The sequence below is a fragment of the Schistocerca serialis genome, chromosome 1 (assembly GCF_023864345.2).
Source record: "Schistocerca serialis cubense isolate TAMUIC-IGC-003099 chromosome 1, iqSchSeri2.2, whole genome shotgun sequence".
NCBI lineage: Eukaryota > Metazoa > Arthropoda > Insecta > Orthoptera > Acrididae > Schistocerca > Schistocerca serialis.
This window is the reverse complement of record NC_064638.1, coordinates 501,385,966-501,405,863: the sequence shown is the minus strand read 5'-3', so window position 1 is coordinate 501,405,863 and position 19,898 is coordinate 501,385,966. Positions and strand designations below refer to the sequence as shown.

The following is a 19,898-nucleotide window of genomic DNA, read 5'->3' as shown; positions in this document are numbered from 1 at the left end:
GGATGATATAAACAAGTCAGCTGTCATGTCAACAAAGTGAAAGATTAGTTAAATTTCGAAGGAAAAGAACTGAATTTAAGATTGTCAGACCTATTGTAGTATACGTATCTGCTTCGTTTTTAAATTGTACCTACCAAGCGACATCCAGTGTGGCAAATAACAGCAAGTTACAGGGTAACACGACAGCACAGTGATTAACGTAATGATCTAAATAGCTTGGACTTAGATAGGGAACTTTGCTTAAACAAATATGTAACTCTTTAAGTACTTTAAATTTAACCACTGTAACAGGTGTTCCACGCATTTTACTGAAGATTTAATTAACTACATGTAGTTACATTACTTTTATATTAAACTATCGCATTTTAAAACATTAGTCTCCATTTCCAGGATATTTCTTGCCAGGACTTTTCAGTTACTTGGGAATAACCAAACACTGAAAACCAAGTGTACTGCTCACCTCCAGAGAGCTCTTCGCGTTGGACTGGTAGGAAATCTAAAGTCAAATCACAGAAATAAAATCATACCGTAAAACTTTGCAGTGCATCAGAATTTCAAGAATATATAAGAAAATAGCGCTTAAATAAGTCCACTTACGAATGAAATGTGACTTGTTTAAACTGTAGACTACAATCAGAACGATTAGTACATCCGTAAGCGACTCAAGCCAGCATTTTTTATCAAAACACTTCACGACTAGACGGAATCAAACCACCAGTAGCGGATGTTTTGCGGTAGCTAGCATGGAAGATCTTGACTTGGGTCGGCTTCAGGTTTGTGACGTCATGACTACTCCTGTTATTTTTACCTCCATGTGTGAAACGCTGTGGCTGAAGTGACATTTATTTGGCGGCAGTTGGGCCCAGGTGTGCCACCCGGCGAGCCAGCCGGCCAGGACGGAGAGTGGCCAATAGGTCAGGTTCCCAGCCGGGCCGCGCCCGCTTCCCACGCCCCGCGGCCTTCCGGCGGGCCTGTTCCTTCCTGCCAGCCTCCCCTCCACCTCGCTCCTTGCCTCGTGGCCCGCTGACACCGAGTCTTCCTCTGGTGTCGCGGCCTTAACCCCCAGCACGCCGCGTGCTGGTTGCCGCCTCCGTGCCTTTTACGCGTCTGACCGCACTTCCGCGCCGACTTCTTCCGCGACTCAACTCTTCAGTCAGCATGCATCAATTGCCATCTATTTTTTTCAGTGCTCAGCCAACAGAATAGTTTGCAGTAACCATTTTCCAGAGTGTTCTGTCGTCAGCTTGTCGCTTCAGTTCTCTCTCTCTCTCCCTCCGCTGCAACGTTTGCGCTTTGTGGTGCCAGAAACCACTCCAGAGGATTGATGTGTTTTCGGCCGGCCAGAGTGGCCGAGCGGTTCTAGGCGCTACAGTCTGGAGCCGCGCGACCGCTCCGGTCGCAGGTTCGAATCCTGCCTCGGGCATGGATGTGCGTGATGTCCTTAGGTTAGTTAGGTTTAAGTAGTTCTAAGTTCTAGGGGACTGATGATCTCAGTAGTTAAGTCCCACATTGCTCAGAGCCATTTGAACCATTTTTTTTATGTGTTTTCCTAAGTATTCTTATCGACGGATGGTATTGCGACTGAGTCCATAAAACAAGTTATCGTAGAGTACAGCAAAAATATTTAATTGGGTGTAGAGAATCAAGCCGAGGGACGTCGTATGTCTTCAGGGAGGGCCGATGATCGCATGTGCTTTGCGAGAGGCAGAACGTGTGCGGAAGCGAAAATAAAAGCTCCTAGCATCGCCGGCCTACTTTGGAGAACAGCCCAGATCTGGGGGAATATACAGGGTGGTCCACTGATCGTGACCGGGCCAAATATCTCACAAAATAAGCATCAGACGAAAAAACTACAAAGAACGAAATTCGTCTAGCTTGAAAGAGGAAACTAGATGGCGCTGCCATAGGTCAAATGGATATCAACTGCGTTTTTTTTAAAATAGGAACCCCCATTTTTATTACATTTTAGTATAGTACGTAAGGAAATATGAATGTTTTAGTTGGACCACTTTTTCGCTTTGTGACAGATGGCGCTGTAATAGCCACAAACTTATAAGTACGTGGTATCACGTAACATTCCGCCAGTGCGGACGGTATTTGCTTCGTGATGCATTACCCGTGTTAAAATGGACCGTTTACCAATTGCGGAAAAGGTCGATATCGAGTTGATCTATGGCTATTGTGATAAAAATGCCCAACGGGCGTGTGCTATGTATGCTGCTCGGTATCCTGGACGACATCATCCAAGTGTCCGGACCGTCCGCCGGATAGTTACGTTATTTAAGGAAACAGGAAGTGTTCAGCCACATGTGAAACGGCAACCACGACCTGCAACAAATGATGATGCACAAGTAGGTGTTTTAGCTGCTGTAGCGGCTAATCCACACATCAGTAGGAGACAAACTGCGCGAGAATCGGAAATCTCAAAAACGTCGGTGTTGAGAATGCTACATCAACATCGATTGCACCCGTACCATATTTCTATGCACCAGGAATTGCACGGCGACGACGTTGAACGTCGTGTACAGTTCTGCCAATGGGCACAAGAGAAATTAGGGGACGATGGCAGATTTTTTGCACACGTTCTATTTAGCGACGAAGCGTCATTCACCAACACCGGTAACGTAAACCGGCATAATATGGACTATTGGGAAACGGAAAATCCACGATGGCTGCGACAAGTGGAACATCAGCGACCTTGACGGGTTAATGTATGGTGCAGCATTATGGGAGGAAGGATAATTCTTCCCCATTTTATCGATGGCAATCTCAATGGTGCAATGTATGCCGATTTCCTACGTAATGTTCTACCGATGTTACTAGAAGATGTTTCACTGCATGACAGAATGGCGATGTACTTTCAACATGATGGATGTCCGGCACATAGCTCGTGTGCGGTTGAAGCGGTACTGAATAGCAGATTTCATGACGGGTGGATTGGTCGTCAGCCGTGCGGGTTTAGCCGAGTGGTCTAGGGCGCTACAGTCATGGACTGTGCGGCTTGTCCCAGTGGAGGTTCGAGTCCTCCCTCGGGCATGGGTGTGTGTGTTTGTCCTTAGGATAATTTAGGTTAAATAGTATGTAAGCTTAGGGACTTATGACCTTAGCAGTTACGTCCCATAAGATTTCACACACATTTGAACATTTTTTTGGTTGGTTGTCGAAGCACCATACTATGGCCCGCACGTTCACCGGATCTGACGTCCCCGTATTTCTTTCTGTGGGGAAAGTTGAAGGATATTTGCTATCGTGATCCACGGACAACGCCTGACAACATGCGTCAGCGCATTGTCAATGCATGTGCGAACATTACGGAAGGCGAACTACTCGCTGTTGAGAGGAATGACGTTACACGTATTGCCAAATGCGTTGAGGCTGACGGACATCATTTTGAGCATTTATTTTATTAATATGGTATTTACAGGTAATCACGCTGTAACAGCATGTGTTCTCAGAAATGATAAGATCACAAAGGTACATGTATGACATTGGAACAACCGAAATAAAATGTTCAAACGTACCTACGATCTGTATTTTAATTTAAAAAACCTACCTGTTACCAACTGTTCGTCTAAAATTGTGAGCCATATGTTTGTGACTATTACAGCGCCATCTATCGCAAAGCGAAAAAAGTGGTCCAGCTAAAACATTCATATTTCTTTACGTACTACACGAATATGTAATAAAAAATGGGGGTTCCTATTTAAAAAAACGCAGCTGATATCCGTTTGACCTATGGCAGCACAATCTAGAGGGCCAACCATAGCGCCATCTGGTATCCCCCTTCAAGCTAGACAAGTTTCGTTCTTTGTAGTTTTCTCGTTTGACGCTTATTTCGTGAGATATTTGGCCCGGTCACGATCAATGGACCACCCTGTATACAAGTTGCTCCAGGAGAAATGGTCAATATTCAGAGGATATGACACGAAAAATCATTCGAGGCAAAATAGTGTAGTCAACATGAGCTCTAAAATGAATACCTTAAGAGCTATGAGCACTTGTTCAATAGGGGAGATGTGCTTGACATTAGCGACGATGAACTAGTGGTCAAAGCTCTTCAGGTATGCACTGTAGAGTCCATACTTACTGGACTTTTTTTTCCTATTTTAGTCCGTACTACCATCTCTCAAAGTATGGAAAGCAAATGCCTTGCAGTACAAGAGATTTGTTTCACAGTATCGAGGATGAAGAAGTGCTAATAGCTCTTAAGGTATGCGTTTTAGAGCCCATATTTACCAGAATTTTTTGCTTTGAATGCAATATCATGTTGTCCATTCCTGCCTCCAAACCTTCTATAACTTTGACATTAGTCCCTGTCACACTCCGCTGACGTATGCCGAAAACTACCTTTGCTTCTAATGATACCTCCCCATTAAGAAACCCATGGTAAGTTCAGCCTGCTAAGAAGTCTTCAGTCAAATTCCATTTGTATTACAGTATTCGGTACGGCAGTACTCTGCTTACTGGACAAGGGCGTGCACCTGCAGCCGAGACATTTTGGAAGTAGAGAACGTAATGAACCCCTATTTGAGGATCTGAGTGCCGGCCGAAGTGGCCGTGCGGTTAAAGGCGCTGCAGTCTGGAACCGCAAGACCGCTACGGTCGCAGGTTCGAATCCTGCCTCGGGCATGGATGTTTGTGATGTCCTTAGGTTAGTTAGGTTTAACTAGTCCTAAGTTCTAGGGGACTAATGACCTCAGCAGTTGCGTCCCATAGTGCTCAGAGCCATTTTGAACCATTTTTTTTTTTTTTTGAGGATCTGAGTAAACAAGACAACGGAAGACAGCGACAGGAGGAAAAAGCGATGTCAGATCTGACATTTACTTATTGGGCTCGATAAATTTACTCAACAAAATCCAGTGAAAGTGCTAAATCACAGTTCTTTAATAATTATATAAGGTGAAAACCTCAACATTATCATTCCAAGAGGAACTGGGGAACTATATATCAAATGTGACTACGAAGTCCTCTGCGACAGAATTCTTGGATAAAAAGTTTTCGGTTAACTTGCTGCGTCTAATTCGAATAAATTACATAGCTTTCGATGATTGCTCTCATCACCATTAGTTTAGGATTTAATCGAATATAGCGCGGGAAGTTAACCGAGAAATTTTTGTCCTGTAGCTCAAGTAAAATTAGAAGATATAATCCATATGTGGAACAATAGGAGGAGTCGCTTTTTCAGCGCACCAGTCTTCTAATGTAAAGTCATGGTGGAGTTATGATACAAATAAAATATCCGGACGCTCCCTTAACGACATAGATTGCAGCTTGTGAAGTATAAATTAAGGATTAGCAGATTCATTGCGACGAATTTATTAATTGTGAACACAAAAGACAAAGGAAAATCTTAAGTTTCTACTGAACAATCAATGTAGAACAAGGGAATAGTACAAACCAATTTGACACAGAAGATGTATTCTTCACAAGCAGCTTCTAACTAAACTGCGTGCGTGTGGAATATCGCCTCAGTTGTGCGACTGGATTCGTGATTTCCTGTCAGAAAGGTCACAGTTCGTAGTAACAGACGGAAAGTCATCGAGTAAAACAAAAGTAATATCCGGCATTCCGCAAGGAAGTGTTATAAACCCTCTATTGTTCCTGAACTATATTAATGACATAGGAGACCATCTGAGTAGCCCTATTACATTGTTTGCAGATGATGCTGTCATTTATGTCTTGTAAAGTCATCAGGTGACCAAAAAGAATTGCAGAATGATTCAGATACGATATCTGTATGGTGCAAAAAGTGGCAAATGACTCAGAATAAAGAAAAGTGTGAAGTTATTCACATGAGTACTAAAAGAAATCCGCTAAATTTCGATTACGCGATAAGTCACACAAACCTGAAGGCTGTAAATTCAACTAATTACAATTACAAATAATTCAAATTGGAACGATCACATAGATAGTCTTGTGGGTAGAGCAAACCAAAGACTGCGATTCATTGGCAGAACACTTAGAAAGTGCAACAAGTCTACTAAAGTGACTGCTTATACCACGCTTGTCCTCCCTATTCTGGAGTATTTCTGTGCGGTGTGGGATCCGTATCAAGTAGGACTGACGGATGACATCGAAAAAGTTCAAAGAAGGGCAGCTTGTTTTGTATTATCGCGAAATACGGGAAATAATGCCACAGATATGGTACGTGAATTGGAGTGGCAATCATTGAAACAAAGGAGTTTTTCGTTGCGACGGGATCTTCTCATGAAATTTCAATCACCAATTTTCTTCTACGATTGCGAAAACGTACTGTTGGCACTCACCTACATAGCGAAAAATGACCGTCACGATAAAATAAGAGAAATCAGTACTCGCACAGAAAAATTTAAGTGCTCGCTGTTCCCGCGTGCCGTTGGAGAGTGGAACGATAGAGAGACAGCTTGAAGGTTGTTCATTGAACCCTCTGCCAGGCACTTTATTGCGAATAGTAGAGTAATCACGTAGATGTAGACGTAGAGACGTAGATGTAGGTATCTGTTCAACAAGTTTCATGACATTGTTATTGGTAAATCTTCATGTTGTAGATAGTGTACGATCTGTTAGCATGTTTTTTCAGTTGTCTATATGTATCAGCAAACTGAGAGTATGAACGGTTCAGTCTGCCTACATATAACAGCTGAGGCCTTTTTAGGTCGGAAGCTTAATTGGCATCAGAACCGGTAACGCACATAGAGGCAGAGCAGTATCGTGACGGTGGCCACTGCGCGGAATGGGAACGGTGTGGTCTAGCCTTGAACCTCTGGAGGAGAAACTCTCCTTCTGGTTTTCCTCTGCGCAACAAACTGCGTCAGTCTGAGATTTTCCCAGAGCCAGTTACAACGGGGATATGAGTCGCGACCTCTGTATCTGGGGTCGCTGATCTCACCAGCTGTGTCGCTCTCTCCTGTATGCAGTTGTGTAAGTAGTCAGCATAGCGGGAAAGAAGAAAAAATAGCAATATTTTAGTTTCGCTTCTAAGCTGGCGTAATTTATCACTTGATATTCGATTATTTTTCAGTGCGGCCTTTCCCCCTTTCAGCGCATCGACGTCATTAGCCTAATAACTGGACACTTTCAGATGCATTTTCCATGAAAACTAGGCACATTATTGACGCTCCGGACACATACAGGCCTAATCATGTGTGAAACCAGTGGTTTGCTTTACAGCAGCATATAGTCAACAACCACGACGGATTTTATGCAAATACAGTGTCTGACGAAAATCGAACTACCGAGAAAGTGAGCAGGAAACAGAATGAAACTTCATCGTGTTCAGAGGGTATTTGATGTCATTGCAGTGATTAAAATATAGAGTCAAATCTACAAAGGACGTAACAATATGAGCCCACTTATCAGTGTGACGCTGAATCGGCTCTGATCTAGATGAATGCACCGATTCGACTGGGAAGGATATCTCAAAGTCGTTGCATATTCTCCTGAGGCAAGCTGGCCCACAACTGCTGTAACTGGTCTTTGATACTTTGGATACTGACACTGGGACTCAGTTGACGTCCAAGCTGGTCTCACACATGTTCTGTCGGGAACAGATTTGCGGGTCTATCTGGCCAGGGGAGTACCTCCTCTTCAGGCAGCTCATAGAGACAGGTGCCATGTGTGGACGGGTATAACCCTTTAAAAAATGGCACCACGATACTGTCGCATGAGAGGTAAAACATTAGGACGCAGGATGTCCGTGATGTACCGTTGTGCTAGCAGACTTCCGTCAATCACTACTTCCGTTAGTCACCTTAAGTCACACGAGATGGCTCCCCACACCACCTCCATAACATTGGAAGGGTGAAGCCTCGTCCTTCCCTCCGACGTTGGTCATCTGGTGTAGTGCGGAGCCACAGTTTCTCTCTGATTTATCAACAGTCCATGCTTCCTGATCATGAAATCACTCCACATGCAGCCAAATGTGTTGTTTTAGCAACGGCAGCCTACATATGGGACGGTAATTTCTTAGTCCGGATGCTGCTAGTCTCCGATTAATGGAGTCGGATGGAAGGGAATGTTGCAGGAGTCCATTACTTGTTCTCGAATGGCAGGTGCTGATGTGAAGGGGATACGATATGCTTGGTGCACAATTCGCCGATCCTCTAATGTTGTGGTCTGACACCGTCGACCGTAACTTTGGCGACGAGTGTGCTTGGCCTCACGTTGCCACGCAGGCAACATCGTACCATTGTCACATCTGGATACTGCCTGATTCTATCAGCCTGCCATAAGGAGACCCACAATGTGGCCCCTTTCAAACTCTGTCAGATGCTGATAACGCTTCTCAGAGGAGTGTGCGGCATCTCCGATCCCTCATGGTGATGCTAAACATCTGACGCTGTTCACTCCCATTATACCCCTATCAAGCCTGGGAACAGAACTAAAGTCCTCTGGTGGCTGTGCTATGTACCTGCCGATGCATGTGTCTGTACGAAGTCACATTAACATCAGACCACGTGCACTTTTTTGTCCGACAGTGCAGAAGAGCCTTAAAGACAGCTGTCGAGTACTAGGAAATCAAAAACAACTCTGATCTTCCGATATTCTCGTATACCAGGATCTCGTACGTATTAACCACCCCAACTCAGGCTCCCACAATGGCAGACGTACAGAACACTAAACTTAGATGCAAAGGAGTTTTGGAAGGAGATTTGGGACATAAACAAACCTCGAAACCATGACCTTGTGAGTGACCCTCACTTGAAAACTATGGATGGCGTTGAATCTTGCGAGAACGGGAATGGACAGATGAAGGAAGATGATGGGAGCGTGAGGTCTACAAGAAGATACCAGTGTGATTGTGGATAGATGCAATCAGTGGAATACTTATTGAAATGTGACATTCAGGGGGTGGGGTGGGGGTGGGGGGAGGGATGGCAAAATTTTAGAAACACCAAAAAACACAACACATTACCACGAATAATATGTTAGGGAACCATTGGCGGCCGGCCGCAATGGCCGAGCGGTTCTAGGCACTTCAGTCTGGAACCGCGCGACCGCGACGGTCGCACGTTAGAATCCTGCCTCGGGCATGGATGTGTGTGATGTCGTTAGGTTAGTTAGATTTAAGTAGTTCTAAGTTCTACAAGACTGATGACCTCAGATGTTAAGTCCCGTGCCGGCCGGTGTGGCCGTGCGGTTCTAGGCGCTTCAGTCTGGAACCGCGTGACCGCTACGGTCGCAGGTTCGAATCCTGCCTCGGGCATGGATGTGTGTGATGTCCTTAGGTTAGTTAGGTGTAAGTAGTTCTAAGTTCTAGGGGACTGATGACCATAGCTGTTAAGTCCCATAGTGCTCAGAGCCATTTTTTGAACCACAAAGGCTATTGATACTGAGAGCTATAGACTATGCTGGCCAGGGGAGATGCGACAATTCATCCTGGTTGATGCGTGCTGTGTCAACGGGGCCCCATCGTCTTGGAACACAGCATCAACGTAAGGAAACAAACACTTGACTATGGGATGAACCCGATCAGCCAAAATAGTCACATAGCCCTTGGAAGTAAGGCGACCTTGCAGAGTAACCACAGCGCCCACGCAATACCGCGATATGGACGCTCCCGGCATGTTTCACTCTTGCGACGTAAACTTGAGCGGAAGTTAGAAGCAGTGTGGTACAAGACTCGTCCGACCAAATCACTTTCTTCCATAGTTCCAAAGTCGAGTTTTTATGGCTTTGGCGCAATGTTTCCTCTTACCAGCACATGCATCAGCGATAAGTCGTTTTCGAATTCCAAACCGCCCCGCATTTCTCTGTTTATGAAGCTCCCTTCGTGTTGTTTTCATGCTGACAGGGTTCTTGAGTGCGACATTAAATTCTGCGGTGACTTTTTCAGGTGTCGAGCTCTTATTTTTTGTAATTGGAAATTTGTGGTAAGGATTGTGTGACCAAATTGCTGAGGTCGTCAGTTCATAGGCTTACGCACTACTTAATCTAACTTAAACTAACTTACGCTAAGGGCAACACACACACACATCCGTGCCCGAGGGAGGACTCGAACCTCCGACGGCGGGAGCCGTGCGAACAGAGACAAGACGCCTCAGACCGCACGGATACTTATTTTTCGTCATAATTCTCTTCAATCACCATCTGTCACAGCCATTAAACACCCATTTTTGTCGCCGTTTTGACATAGCAGATGATGTTTCTCCACTTTCCCTCTATGCGGCATAAATCTTCGATACGATGCCAATTCGACGTACAAAGTGGTGAAACACTTGGTGTCCTGTATTATCCACCGTCACGTCCATAAAGGACTGGAGATATTTCCTCGAGGGGCTGCAGAAATAGAAATTTGAACTAAACGAGATCATGACCAGCTTTGATGTTGTCTCTTCGTTTGCCCAAGTCCCGCTTTAAAACTCTCTGGAACACACTGTCTCCGTTTTCTCCCAGGTCATCACCAAGTTCTTTCGCGCATGCCATATCACGAACTACTTCATGCGGAACGGGTCGCCATGGGTAGGCTATTTAGTCTGGTGGATGCCAAATTCTTCAAGGAGCATTTCGGAAGACATTAACTGGATTTGGCAAAGGTACTTCGCAAACACCTTCGTTGTGTGGAGCCATTGTGAGGAACGGCACGTCTGAAAGGTCTCCTTACCAGCATTAAAATTACTACGGAGCTATGAACGGATCAACAGTTATCCTTTCTGGACGTGCTAGTTTCGAGGAATGGTGTGAAACTGAGCTGCAGTGTGTATCACTAACCGACAAACACAAACACAAACACACACACACACACACACACACACACACACACACACACACACACACCGACGAATCCACACAGCCGACCCAGAAAAGACGCAGCACCTCGGAAGCTAGATGGAATGCGTTCTGAGGGACAGTGGGTACTTCACCACAGGCGTTACAAGTGTCGCGAAACCTAACACATTGTGAAGTGAGACAAACCAAAAAGATATATTTTATGTATATAGACTGAAGCGGTGAGTGAAAATTTGTACCAAGGCAGGGAATCGAACCCGGGTCTCCATCTTACTAGGCAGGTGCGATAGCCACTAAGCCCCCTTGGCACAGTGGTTCACAGAACTGCACGGATTACAAATTTTCAGTCACCACTTCGCTCCATATACATAAAATCATATCTGAATGAGACCAGTAAAGTCTCTGAAATTTTGTCGTTTCATTTCTATAAATACCTGCACCTGGGTTTCAGGCTGGATCCCCCATTCACATTCGATGCAGAGGTGCTATTCGACGACATGGAGAGCCTTGGCGATTCGTGTGCAAGTGGAAATTTAAAGTAGATTGGAGTGACGGAGAATTTGGATTGAAGAGGAAGGTGTGCTAGGTAATATGTAGTTGTGCGAACCACTGCGCCACTTAGTAGCTAGCGCACCTACCTAGCAAGCAAGAGACCCGATTTCGATTCCCGGTGTTGGTACAATTTTCACTCTCCACTTCAGTCTATACACATAAAATTATATCTGTATGAGACCAGTAACGTCTTTGAAACTGTGTCATTTCATTTGTAGAAAGATATACGTTGATCGCGGGCTTTCTGCCGTACGTCCCCAGAGTGACAGAGTGGCCGTATATTGCGCTGACACGGCTGGCTTAAAGGCTCTGTGCAAACCGACTGAGAACATTACAGAGTTTCTCAGATCGGCAAAGGAGAGTTGGGGCTGAATCGCAGTGTCGTAACTATGTGGCATACCTTGTACTTGTGGAAAAATCTATGATGTAAATACTGGACAACCCGTCAGTAACATGATTAGCAAACGTAAACGGCTTTGCAGGATGGGACAGATGGAGGAATTGGTAGGCCACACATTGTTTGAGACGGATCATGTAATAAAATTAGGCTACACGCAGGTTCTCGCAGGATGGAAGAGCTACCGCACCTCTTTACTCATAAAAGCCATCGAAAATCTCAAGTAGGACAACAGTTGCATAAGAAACTATTGTCGTACATGAGATTTTCGATGGCTTTTATGAGGAAAGAGGTGTGGTAGAAAATCTTAAACAGAATCAGGATTCCGTCGATATGGTGAACAACTGTTGGCGGTAACACAGGGATAACTACAGCGCTAAGGACCAGGTTGGTTGGTTGGTTGGTTGGTTGGTTGATTTGGGGGAGGGGGACCAGACAGCGAGGTCACCGGTCCCATCGGATTAGGGAAGGATGGGGAAGGAAGTAGGCCGTGCCTCTTCAGAGGAACCATCCCGGCATTTACCTGAAAAGATTTAGGGAAATTACCGAAAACCCAAATGTGGATGGCCGGGCGCGGGTTTGAGCCGTGATCCTCCCGAAGGAGAGTCCAATGTGCTAACCACTGCGCCACCTCGATCGGTAAATGACAAGGTAGAGGCTCCAGACGGCTGAACGTCAAATACATATAACCTTCGACCATATCGTCGACTCCAGTATGCTGCACTCAATGGACGGTGAAATTTTTTTTGACAATGTTAGCTACTCGAGCTGGAGAAGGATCAGAAGTAAACGACCGTCAGCCGAAGATCCCCAGACGAGCACTAATTGGCAACAAGGCGCATGGACGATTCTGCCATTGATATGGAAAGAGCTAAATGGTTTTTCATAGATCGTTATTTAACAGGTGTGTAGCTTATCTCTGACGTTTCTTCTGGAGCTGCGCGGGACGTCTTCCCAAACCTAACGCTCCTGCGAGAAACGTCGCAAATACAGCACTGCTAAGTGTGTTTAACAATCCTTTTGTATTCCACTCACGATCACAACTTATTCACTGTTGTTAACAGCTCCCATCAGATCCCCTGACAGTGCCTCAATTTTTTTTCAAAATTTATTTAATGCTGGACATCAGCTTTATCGTGGTGCTAATCAAACAGGTTTCTTTGTATCGTGTGTCGTTTCGACAGCGTGCTCTGCTCTGACAGATTCAGTCAACTGTCATTTCTGCCGTCATTCAACTATGTGTCGATCCTTTTCTTAGTAGTTTCATTACGCATCTAAGCACATTTGCACGGAATTTTGTTAGTCGGATTTGGAAGCTAATGTAGGCTGGTGTACAGTAATACGTCTACAATAGCCGACCAGGCTCTCTGTAAGAACCACGGTGTTTTATTCGAAGAAACGTCTGTGGTCAGCACCAGGAGAGGGATTACCCGTAGTACTCGCGAAGCAATTAAGTTTTATAAACGCAAATATAATTTCAGTTACAAAGAAAAGTTGCAAAAAATACTTAACAACTGGATTGCAGATACAAATTTATTGTAGGCAGCGACGCGATAGCGAAACTTATTTACTCACTCCCACAAACGACGGGGTCAATACGCGCGGCAGGTGGTGAGCACACCGCAAGGGACCGAAGCCACGCCCTCCTCCGCCACGTCACGTCACGTGATGTGATCCCGTGGTCTCTGCAGCGGGCTAAAGCTACGTTGTCCAAGACGCGACGCACACTAACGACTGCGACGGGTCGCTATGTGACGTCAGAAGTTGCCTGCTGGCGCATGCGCAGTGCGAGTTTGGGATGCGACGCGCGACTGTTGCGGCAGCTGCCGCAGCACTGCACCAGTGAGCAGTGTTGCGACGGAAGTCGCACGACACAAAGACGTACGGCTGCCAGAAAGATGTCGAGCCAGTCAAGGAAAACTGAAATGAGCCACTCACATGATGTGATGCCCTGTGAGCTGGTCTCGCAACATCCTTGCCTTTACGATTTGAAGAACCCTAAATATAGAGACACTATGTTCAGAGACAGAATTTGGGAAGAAATTGGTGCACAGTTGAAACTGGCAGGTGAGTGAAATATATAATATTTTCTCATTAACGCAAATTTTTCAGGCCTGTTATGAAAATCAGTATAATCCATACAGATGTAGAATTAGAATGATGAAAATGAACTTGAAGGTCAATTTTCGCATTACTCTTTTTTGTGACGATAAAAATTGAAAACGGCAAGTACATTATAAAATGAACAATCTAAAGTACAACGAGAAAGTTACATTTTACAATACCTTCACTTTGAAAGTAAACGGTAGATTGGTGTCTTGATGATACCTTCTAGTTGTGAAAAACCACCACCAGATTGTTGTACAGCTTTCTGCAATCAATAGATGTTCGTTTTTGAGGAAGGCGTTTCTCAACAGATTGCGCAAACAGTATGCTGCAATAAGTAATTTGTCACATTCACTTCAATTCATTGGTAGAAGATGGTGCTCAAAAAACTTGTGCCAAAAGTGCACTACTGTTTTACAAGGCCCTTCTGATCTGACACAGTTCACAATTGATATTCGTCTTTTGTAAACCCTGGAGTCATCTTTCGAGTGCAGCTTGGTAAGATTAAATGTTCATGTCATCCATAACGATGTATGCTGTCAGAATATAAGAATATGGAAGTTCATTTGGATGGGAATAAAGATTCAGTCGGCTATGAAAGTTGCCTTAGCTTGTTCCAAAAGTTTCTGCATGGGAGAAACTGACAGGTATAATTTGGGGAAATTTTGTGAACAAGCACGGACATTATTTCTTCCACATTTCTGCCAGTGTATACTGTAGACGTTCAGAATCAAAATTCTAGAAATGTTTAAGGTGTAACCCTATCTTGTTGTCAAGAACTTGAAACAATGCAATGACGCTAGCGTGCGCTTATTGTTAATAAACTTATCTTTCATTGGAATTTTAGGTGAAATGTGCAAAAACAGATGGAGGAATATTCTGGACTCGTATCAGAGAAATAAACGAGAAAGAAAGCTTGGAACAGGTTCAGATGCCTCAGCAAAACCAAGAAAATGGGTTCTGCTTGATCACTTGGCTTTAAGAAACCTACATTTCGTGGCATTTTAAATGAAATTGTCAAGAGCATATGGAGAAATATTAGTAACTCATACCGGAGAAATATGACATAAAATGGTTTCATTAGGTCCAAATGTGTCAGCGAAACAAAACAAATGCATTCTCTATCGTGTGATGACCACACGATTCTCGTTGCGCGTCGACAGAACTGGCGGCTAGTCGCGACGCTCCCGGAGATATATGAGCTCAAATCTCGGAAACGGAGATCGATATCATTCTGATCTCAACTTTAAAAATAATTTCGATATGTTAGCTTCTTTTCATCGGCAACGATGTATGACCTAACGTGAACCATACGTAAAGTAGCCAGCGACCACATCTTTCACTGTACACAATTCAAATTTTATGCAGTAGGTTACTTGTAAATTAAGTATCGGAATAACTGTGACGAATATCGGAAAAATAGACACCTCATTATCAAGCTGTGATGTGAAACTGTACGATACGCAAACATCAATTTTTTGTGCCTTTTACTTTCCTCACAATTAATAAAGAAGTAATATACAGCGAAAATAACACTATAATCGGAAGAGATACTTTTCAATTTTTTAAAGTAAAAGGAGAATCTGTATCGAAAAACTAACTCTGGGATCCGATGTAACTTTGTTGCATTAACATATAGTATTTTTTACAGCAAGAAAATCGGAATTCTTATTTTTCTTATGTATTTGAATCCGCCGCCGCCGACCGGAGCTTGGGAAACAGCGACGACTCCAGTCGTGTTGCGGCCGTGTCGCCGTCTGCCAGGGTGGGGAAAGAGGAGGGGGCAGCGTCGCAGTCGCAGCCAACTGTCGCGTCTTGCACAACGCAACTTTAAAGCTGTCTGCACACATTCAACAAGCCAATGTCGCAATTAATCCAAACGCTTACAACATACGCGCCAGCTGCCCTCTCAGGGTCATTACAATTTCAACTCACTTTCACGGAAGAATGGGCAGCAACGAACCACATTAGACTCAACGTGAAAAAACCAGAGCACTCATGTTCACTCGCCGACGTCCCGACCTGCCTGACAGACGTGTTTTCCGCGACCGAGAAGTCGCTTGGACCAATGTAGTTAAGTATCTGGGGGTATCATTGGAGCCGGCCGAAGTGGCCGTGCGGTTAAAGGCGCTGCAGTCTGGAACCGCAAGACCGCTACGGTCGCAGGTTCGAATCCTGCCTCGGGCATGGATGTTTGTGATGTCCTTAGGTTAGTTAGGTTTAACTGGTTCTAAGTTCTAGGGGACTAATGACCTCAGCAGTTGAGTCCCATAGTGCTCAGAGCCATTTGAACCATTTTTTTTGTATCATTGGACGGCAAATAACTTTTCAGACTTCACATCCAATCTAAACCGACGCAATCATTACATTTCCTGCACCAGTTACATCCCACAACTGGCTAGAATACAAAGGAACATAAAGACAAAGAAAAGATTAGATTATATAAGGTAATGATCCTACCCACATTATTCAAGGTCGTGGATGACAAGCACCACGAATCTGAAGCCACAACACGTGAACCAGAACAGGTGTTTAAGACTCGCCCTTGGCCCGCTGGGATGAGCCCGAGTCAGCGACTTACACAACAACTCCACTTCCCACCGATCTGCGACCAATTCAGAACTAAAACACAAACCATACTGGAAAAAATCGACACATTTCGCCCCACGAGCAGATGTCTGGACTGCACAGGCTCAGTCTCCCCAAAACAATGCACCGTGTAAAAGTGCCTCGCACATTTGTGAAGGTGCCCTAATGAAACTACAAACTAACTGCAGAAACCGCCAGTACACAAGGGCCTCCGAGCCACGAGCCTAGCCCCTGCTCACGTCTAAATAAAGTCAAAATTGAATCACTAACTTCCCTCAGCGCAGAAGTCCAAGGTCAATCTCAATGAAAAGAAGCACTTTGGATCCACACACAAACACAAAAAGAGGCTGCCTTCTTGTTAACAAGCTATGCTGCAAGCTTGGACTTTTCATAACAGCATGACAGACTTGGGCATTTTTCACGGACTTGCAGTGTCTCGCATTGTCCATTCTTTCCGTAGCTGCAGCCAGCCATAAGATTGTATTGTACACAGAGCTGTCACCTGCACCGAACTTGTAACTGATGTTTTGCGTTCAAATAAAGGGAAAGGAAGCGGTGTTCCAGTAACTCTGATTAATAAAGAAACGATACAACTCCAGGAATCGAAAGGGGAGCTCTTACAAGCTGTGAATATTCTGGGATTATAAGAGCTTTATGAGAGGAAGGTTGAACACATTCAGCGGTCCCATATAATGACCGAGCGTGAGGGAACACTAGGACTGTTAATATACCCGGTGCAACTCCGGGCGTGAGATAATCATTGATGAGATGCAGTCCCGTGTGACCACAGTCCATCAGCCATGTAAGCCTCACCACATAATGCTGCCGCGTTGCTTCGAAACATTAGACACATAAAAAACGAGAGCAAATACGCAGAAGCGGGCCAAGACCTGGGGACATCTACAATAAGGTAATATTCAGCGATTGATTTATGACAGCCGAGCGTTTTGTAATGAGACAATAAATCATGATAATGTCTGAAGCCTAGAAAAGAACAACATTTTTATGAAAGAGAAGTTTATGCTTTCATTTTTAAATGATGTGCTCTGTAAGCCTAGTTAACTCTCTGGGAGCAGTTAAGATCAGGAGTGCTGCCGTTTCCCAACGTCAACTTCAGGGAAGCTAATTAGTGCTTGCCAAATACAGACAACATCTCTGGCGGCAGATGACACACTTCGCGAGAATCATTAACGGCAGTTTTCTACTCGCCTTGGCGATACAAAACCGCGAGCAACCGCAAACGCCAACCTCTCCTGGTGAAAAGCGTCTTGCATAGGAGTCGCTTTGCTGTTGATGATGGCATTGACACCTTTATGCAACGCTATATTTCCGTTAACAGTCCTTGCAGGTACTCTTCAGAGAGCTCACTTTCTAGGGATTAAAGTGCTTCAGTGAACGCTTTTAGTCGGGTGATGTGGCCTGTGTTACTAATCGTCACGTTACTGCGTCATGTTATGAATTCTTATAATTTGGTTTTAAAATGTTCCACACATAAAAACAACTATTATTTATTGGAATCGTACTTAATCTTCTTCATCATTTTCATCACGTAGCGCTGAACCGCTAAATAGAACACATCAAATATCGAAAATATTAGTTCACGGAAGTCAACAAAATAAAGTAAATTATGTTACTGCACCAGAAATCAACAAACGTATACCTTATTGAAGAGCAGCGTTTTGTTCCGCCTTTGATGATTTGCTATTTTACTCAGTATTTTACGTACGATTATTGAAGACCTCAAAATAGCAGGCAGATACTATTATTAGTGCACTGATCAAACAAAACTAGTCGGTTGTTGAATTCATTGCACTATGACCAAAGGTATAGACTATATGCTCTCAAGAGCAGCACTTCAACCTCTTTCTTTGTCTTTTAATGTTTTATATGACACCAGTAAACCTCAGATTCTTTAAAGAATCGAAATATATTAGCTTCTAATGTGTGATTGCTTTACAAATGAGTTAATGTGCTAAGCATGTAAGAGAGAAAATAAATTTAAAAAAGATCTGAAATTATGCCTGAAGTTAGGTGGAAGATACTTTCATTATGAAACATTAGATACATATTATCTGGGTAACTTGCGCTCAATTTTAAGCGAGAGTGAGTTTTTCACGCATCTAAATGTTTATAGTGTCATATCTCCAGAATATCGTACAGTGATACAATTCTAGGTACATTCAGTGATATATGTAGATATTGTCCGCAAAGTGTGCTGTGAATAGAGTTAATAGTAAAGGAGTAACAAATTGAAATGTCATACCTGATGTGGGAATTACACTGCTCGTTATTTTGAGCAAAAGCTGGCTTTTCACGCATCTAAATGTCTATGTGGTTATACACACATCAAAAAAAGTTTTGCGTCACCTCGGTTCATCAAGGCACTGATGGTCCAGATTGTCCCACTCCTCAACGGCGATTCGGCGTTGATCCCTCAGAGTGGTTGGTGGGTCACGTCGTCCATAAACAGCCCTTTTCAATCTGTCCCACGCATGTTCGATAGGGTTCATGTCTGGAGAACATGCTGGCAATTCTAGTCGAGCGATGTCGTTATCCCGAAGGAAGTCATTCACAAGATGTGCACGATGGGAGCCGGAATTGTCGTTCATGAGGATAAATGCCTCGCCAATATGCTGCCGATATGGTTGCACTATTGGTCGGAGGATAGCATTCACGTATCGCACAGCCATTACGGCGCCTTCCATGATCACCAGCGGCGTACATATGCCCCACATAATGCCACCCCAAAACAGCAGAGAACCTTCACCTTGCTGCACTCGCTGCACAGTGTGTCTAAGACGTTTAGTCTGACCGCGTTGCCTCGAAACACGTCTCCGACGATTGTCTGGTTGAAGGCATATGCGACACTCATCGGTGAAGAGAACGTGATGCCAATCCTGAGCGGTCCATTCGACATGTTGTTGGGCCCATTTGTACCGCGCCGCATGGTGTCGTAGTTGCAAAGATGGACCTCGCCATGGACGTGGTGAGTGAAGTTGCGAATCATGCAGCCTATTGCGCACAGTTTGAGTCGTAACACGACATCCTGTGGCTGCACGAAACGCATTAATCAAGATGGTGTTGCTGTTAGGGTTCCTCCGTGCCATAATCCGCAGGTAGCTGTCATCTACTGCAGTAGTAGCACTTGGGCGGCCTGAGCGAGGCATGTCATCGACAGTTCCTGTCTCTCTCTATCTCCTACATTATTGCGTGTATTTTCTGAACTATGTGTCGTACAATTATGTAATTTTTCAGGTACATTCAGTGGTATATGTGGATATTTTACGCAAACTGCGTTGCGAATAGAGTCCGTACTAGAGAAGTAATTGATTGAAACGTCATGTTTGATACTGAAGTCCTACGCGAGATCTTGAAAATAAAACTTTCGTTCTACGGGAAGCAGTCAGATAGGCAGCTCGCAAGAAGCACTGGGTTCCGGTTAGCCGCTTAGTGATATAAACAGGTAAAGGAGACAGTAAGAACTGAATTGCCAAAATTACAGTTTTGTAGTAGGAACAGCTGTGTGACATTGATTTCATTTTCGAAG

At 44.3% G+C, this 19,898-nt stretch overlaps 1 protein-coding gene across 1 annotated transcript in view; it reads right to left on the bottom strand.

The window, feature by feature from the left end:
- LOC126474129 (uronyl 2-sulfotransferase-like) overlaps positions 1 to 19,898 on the bottom strand; it is a 191,611-nt gene that overhangs the window by 136,099 nt on the left and 35,614 nt on the right. The window lies entirely within an intron of this gene.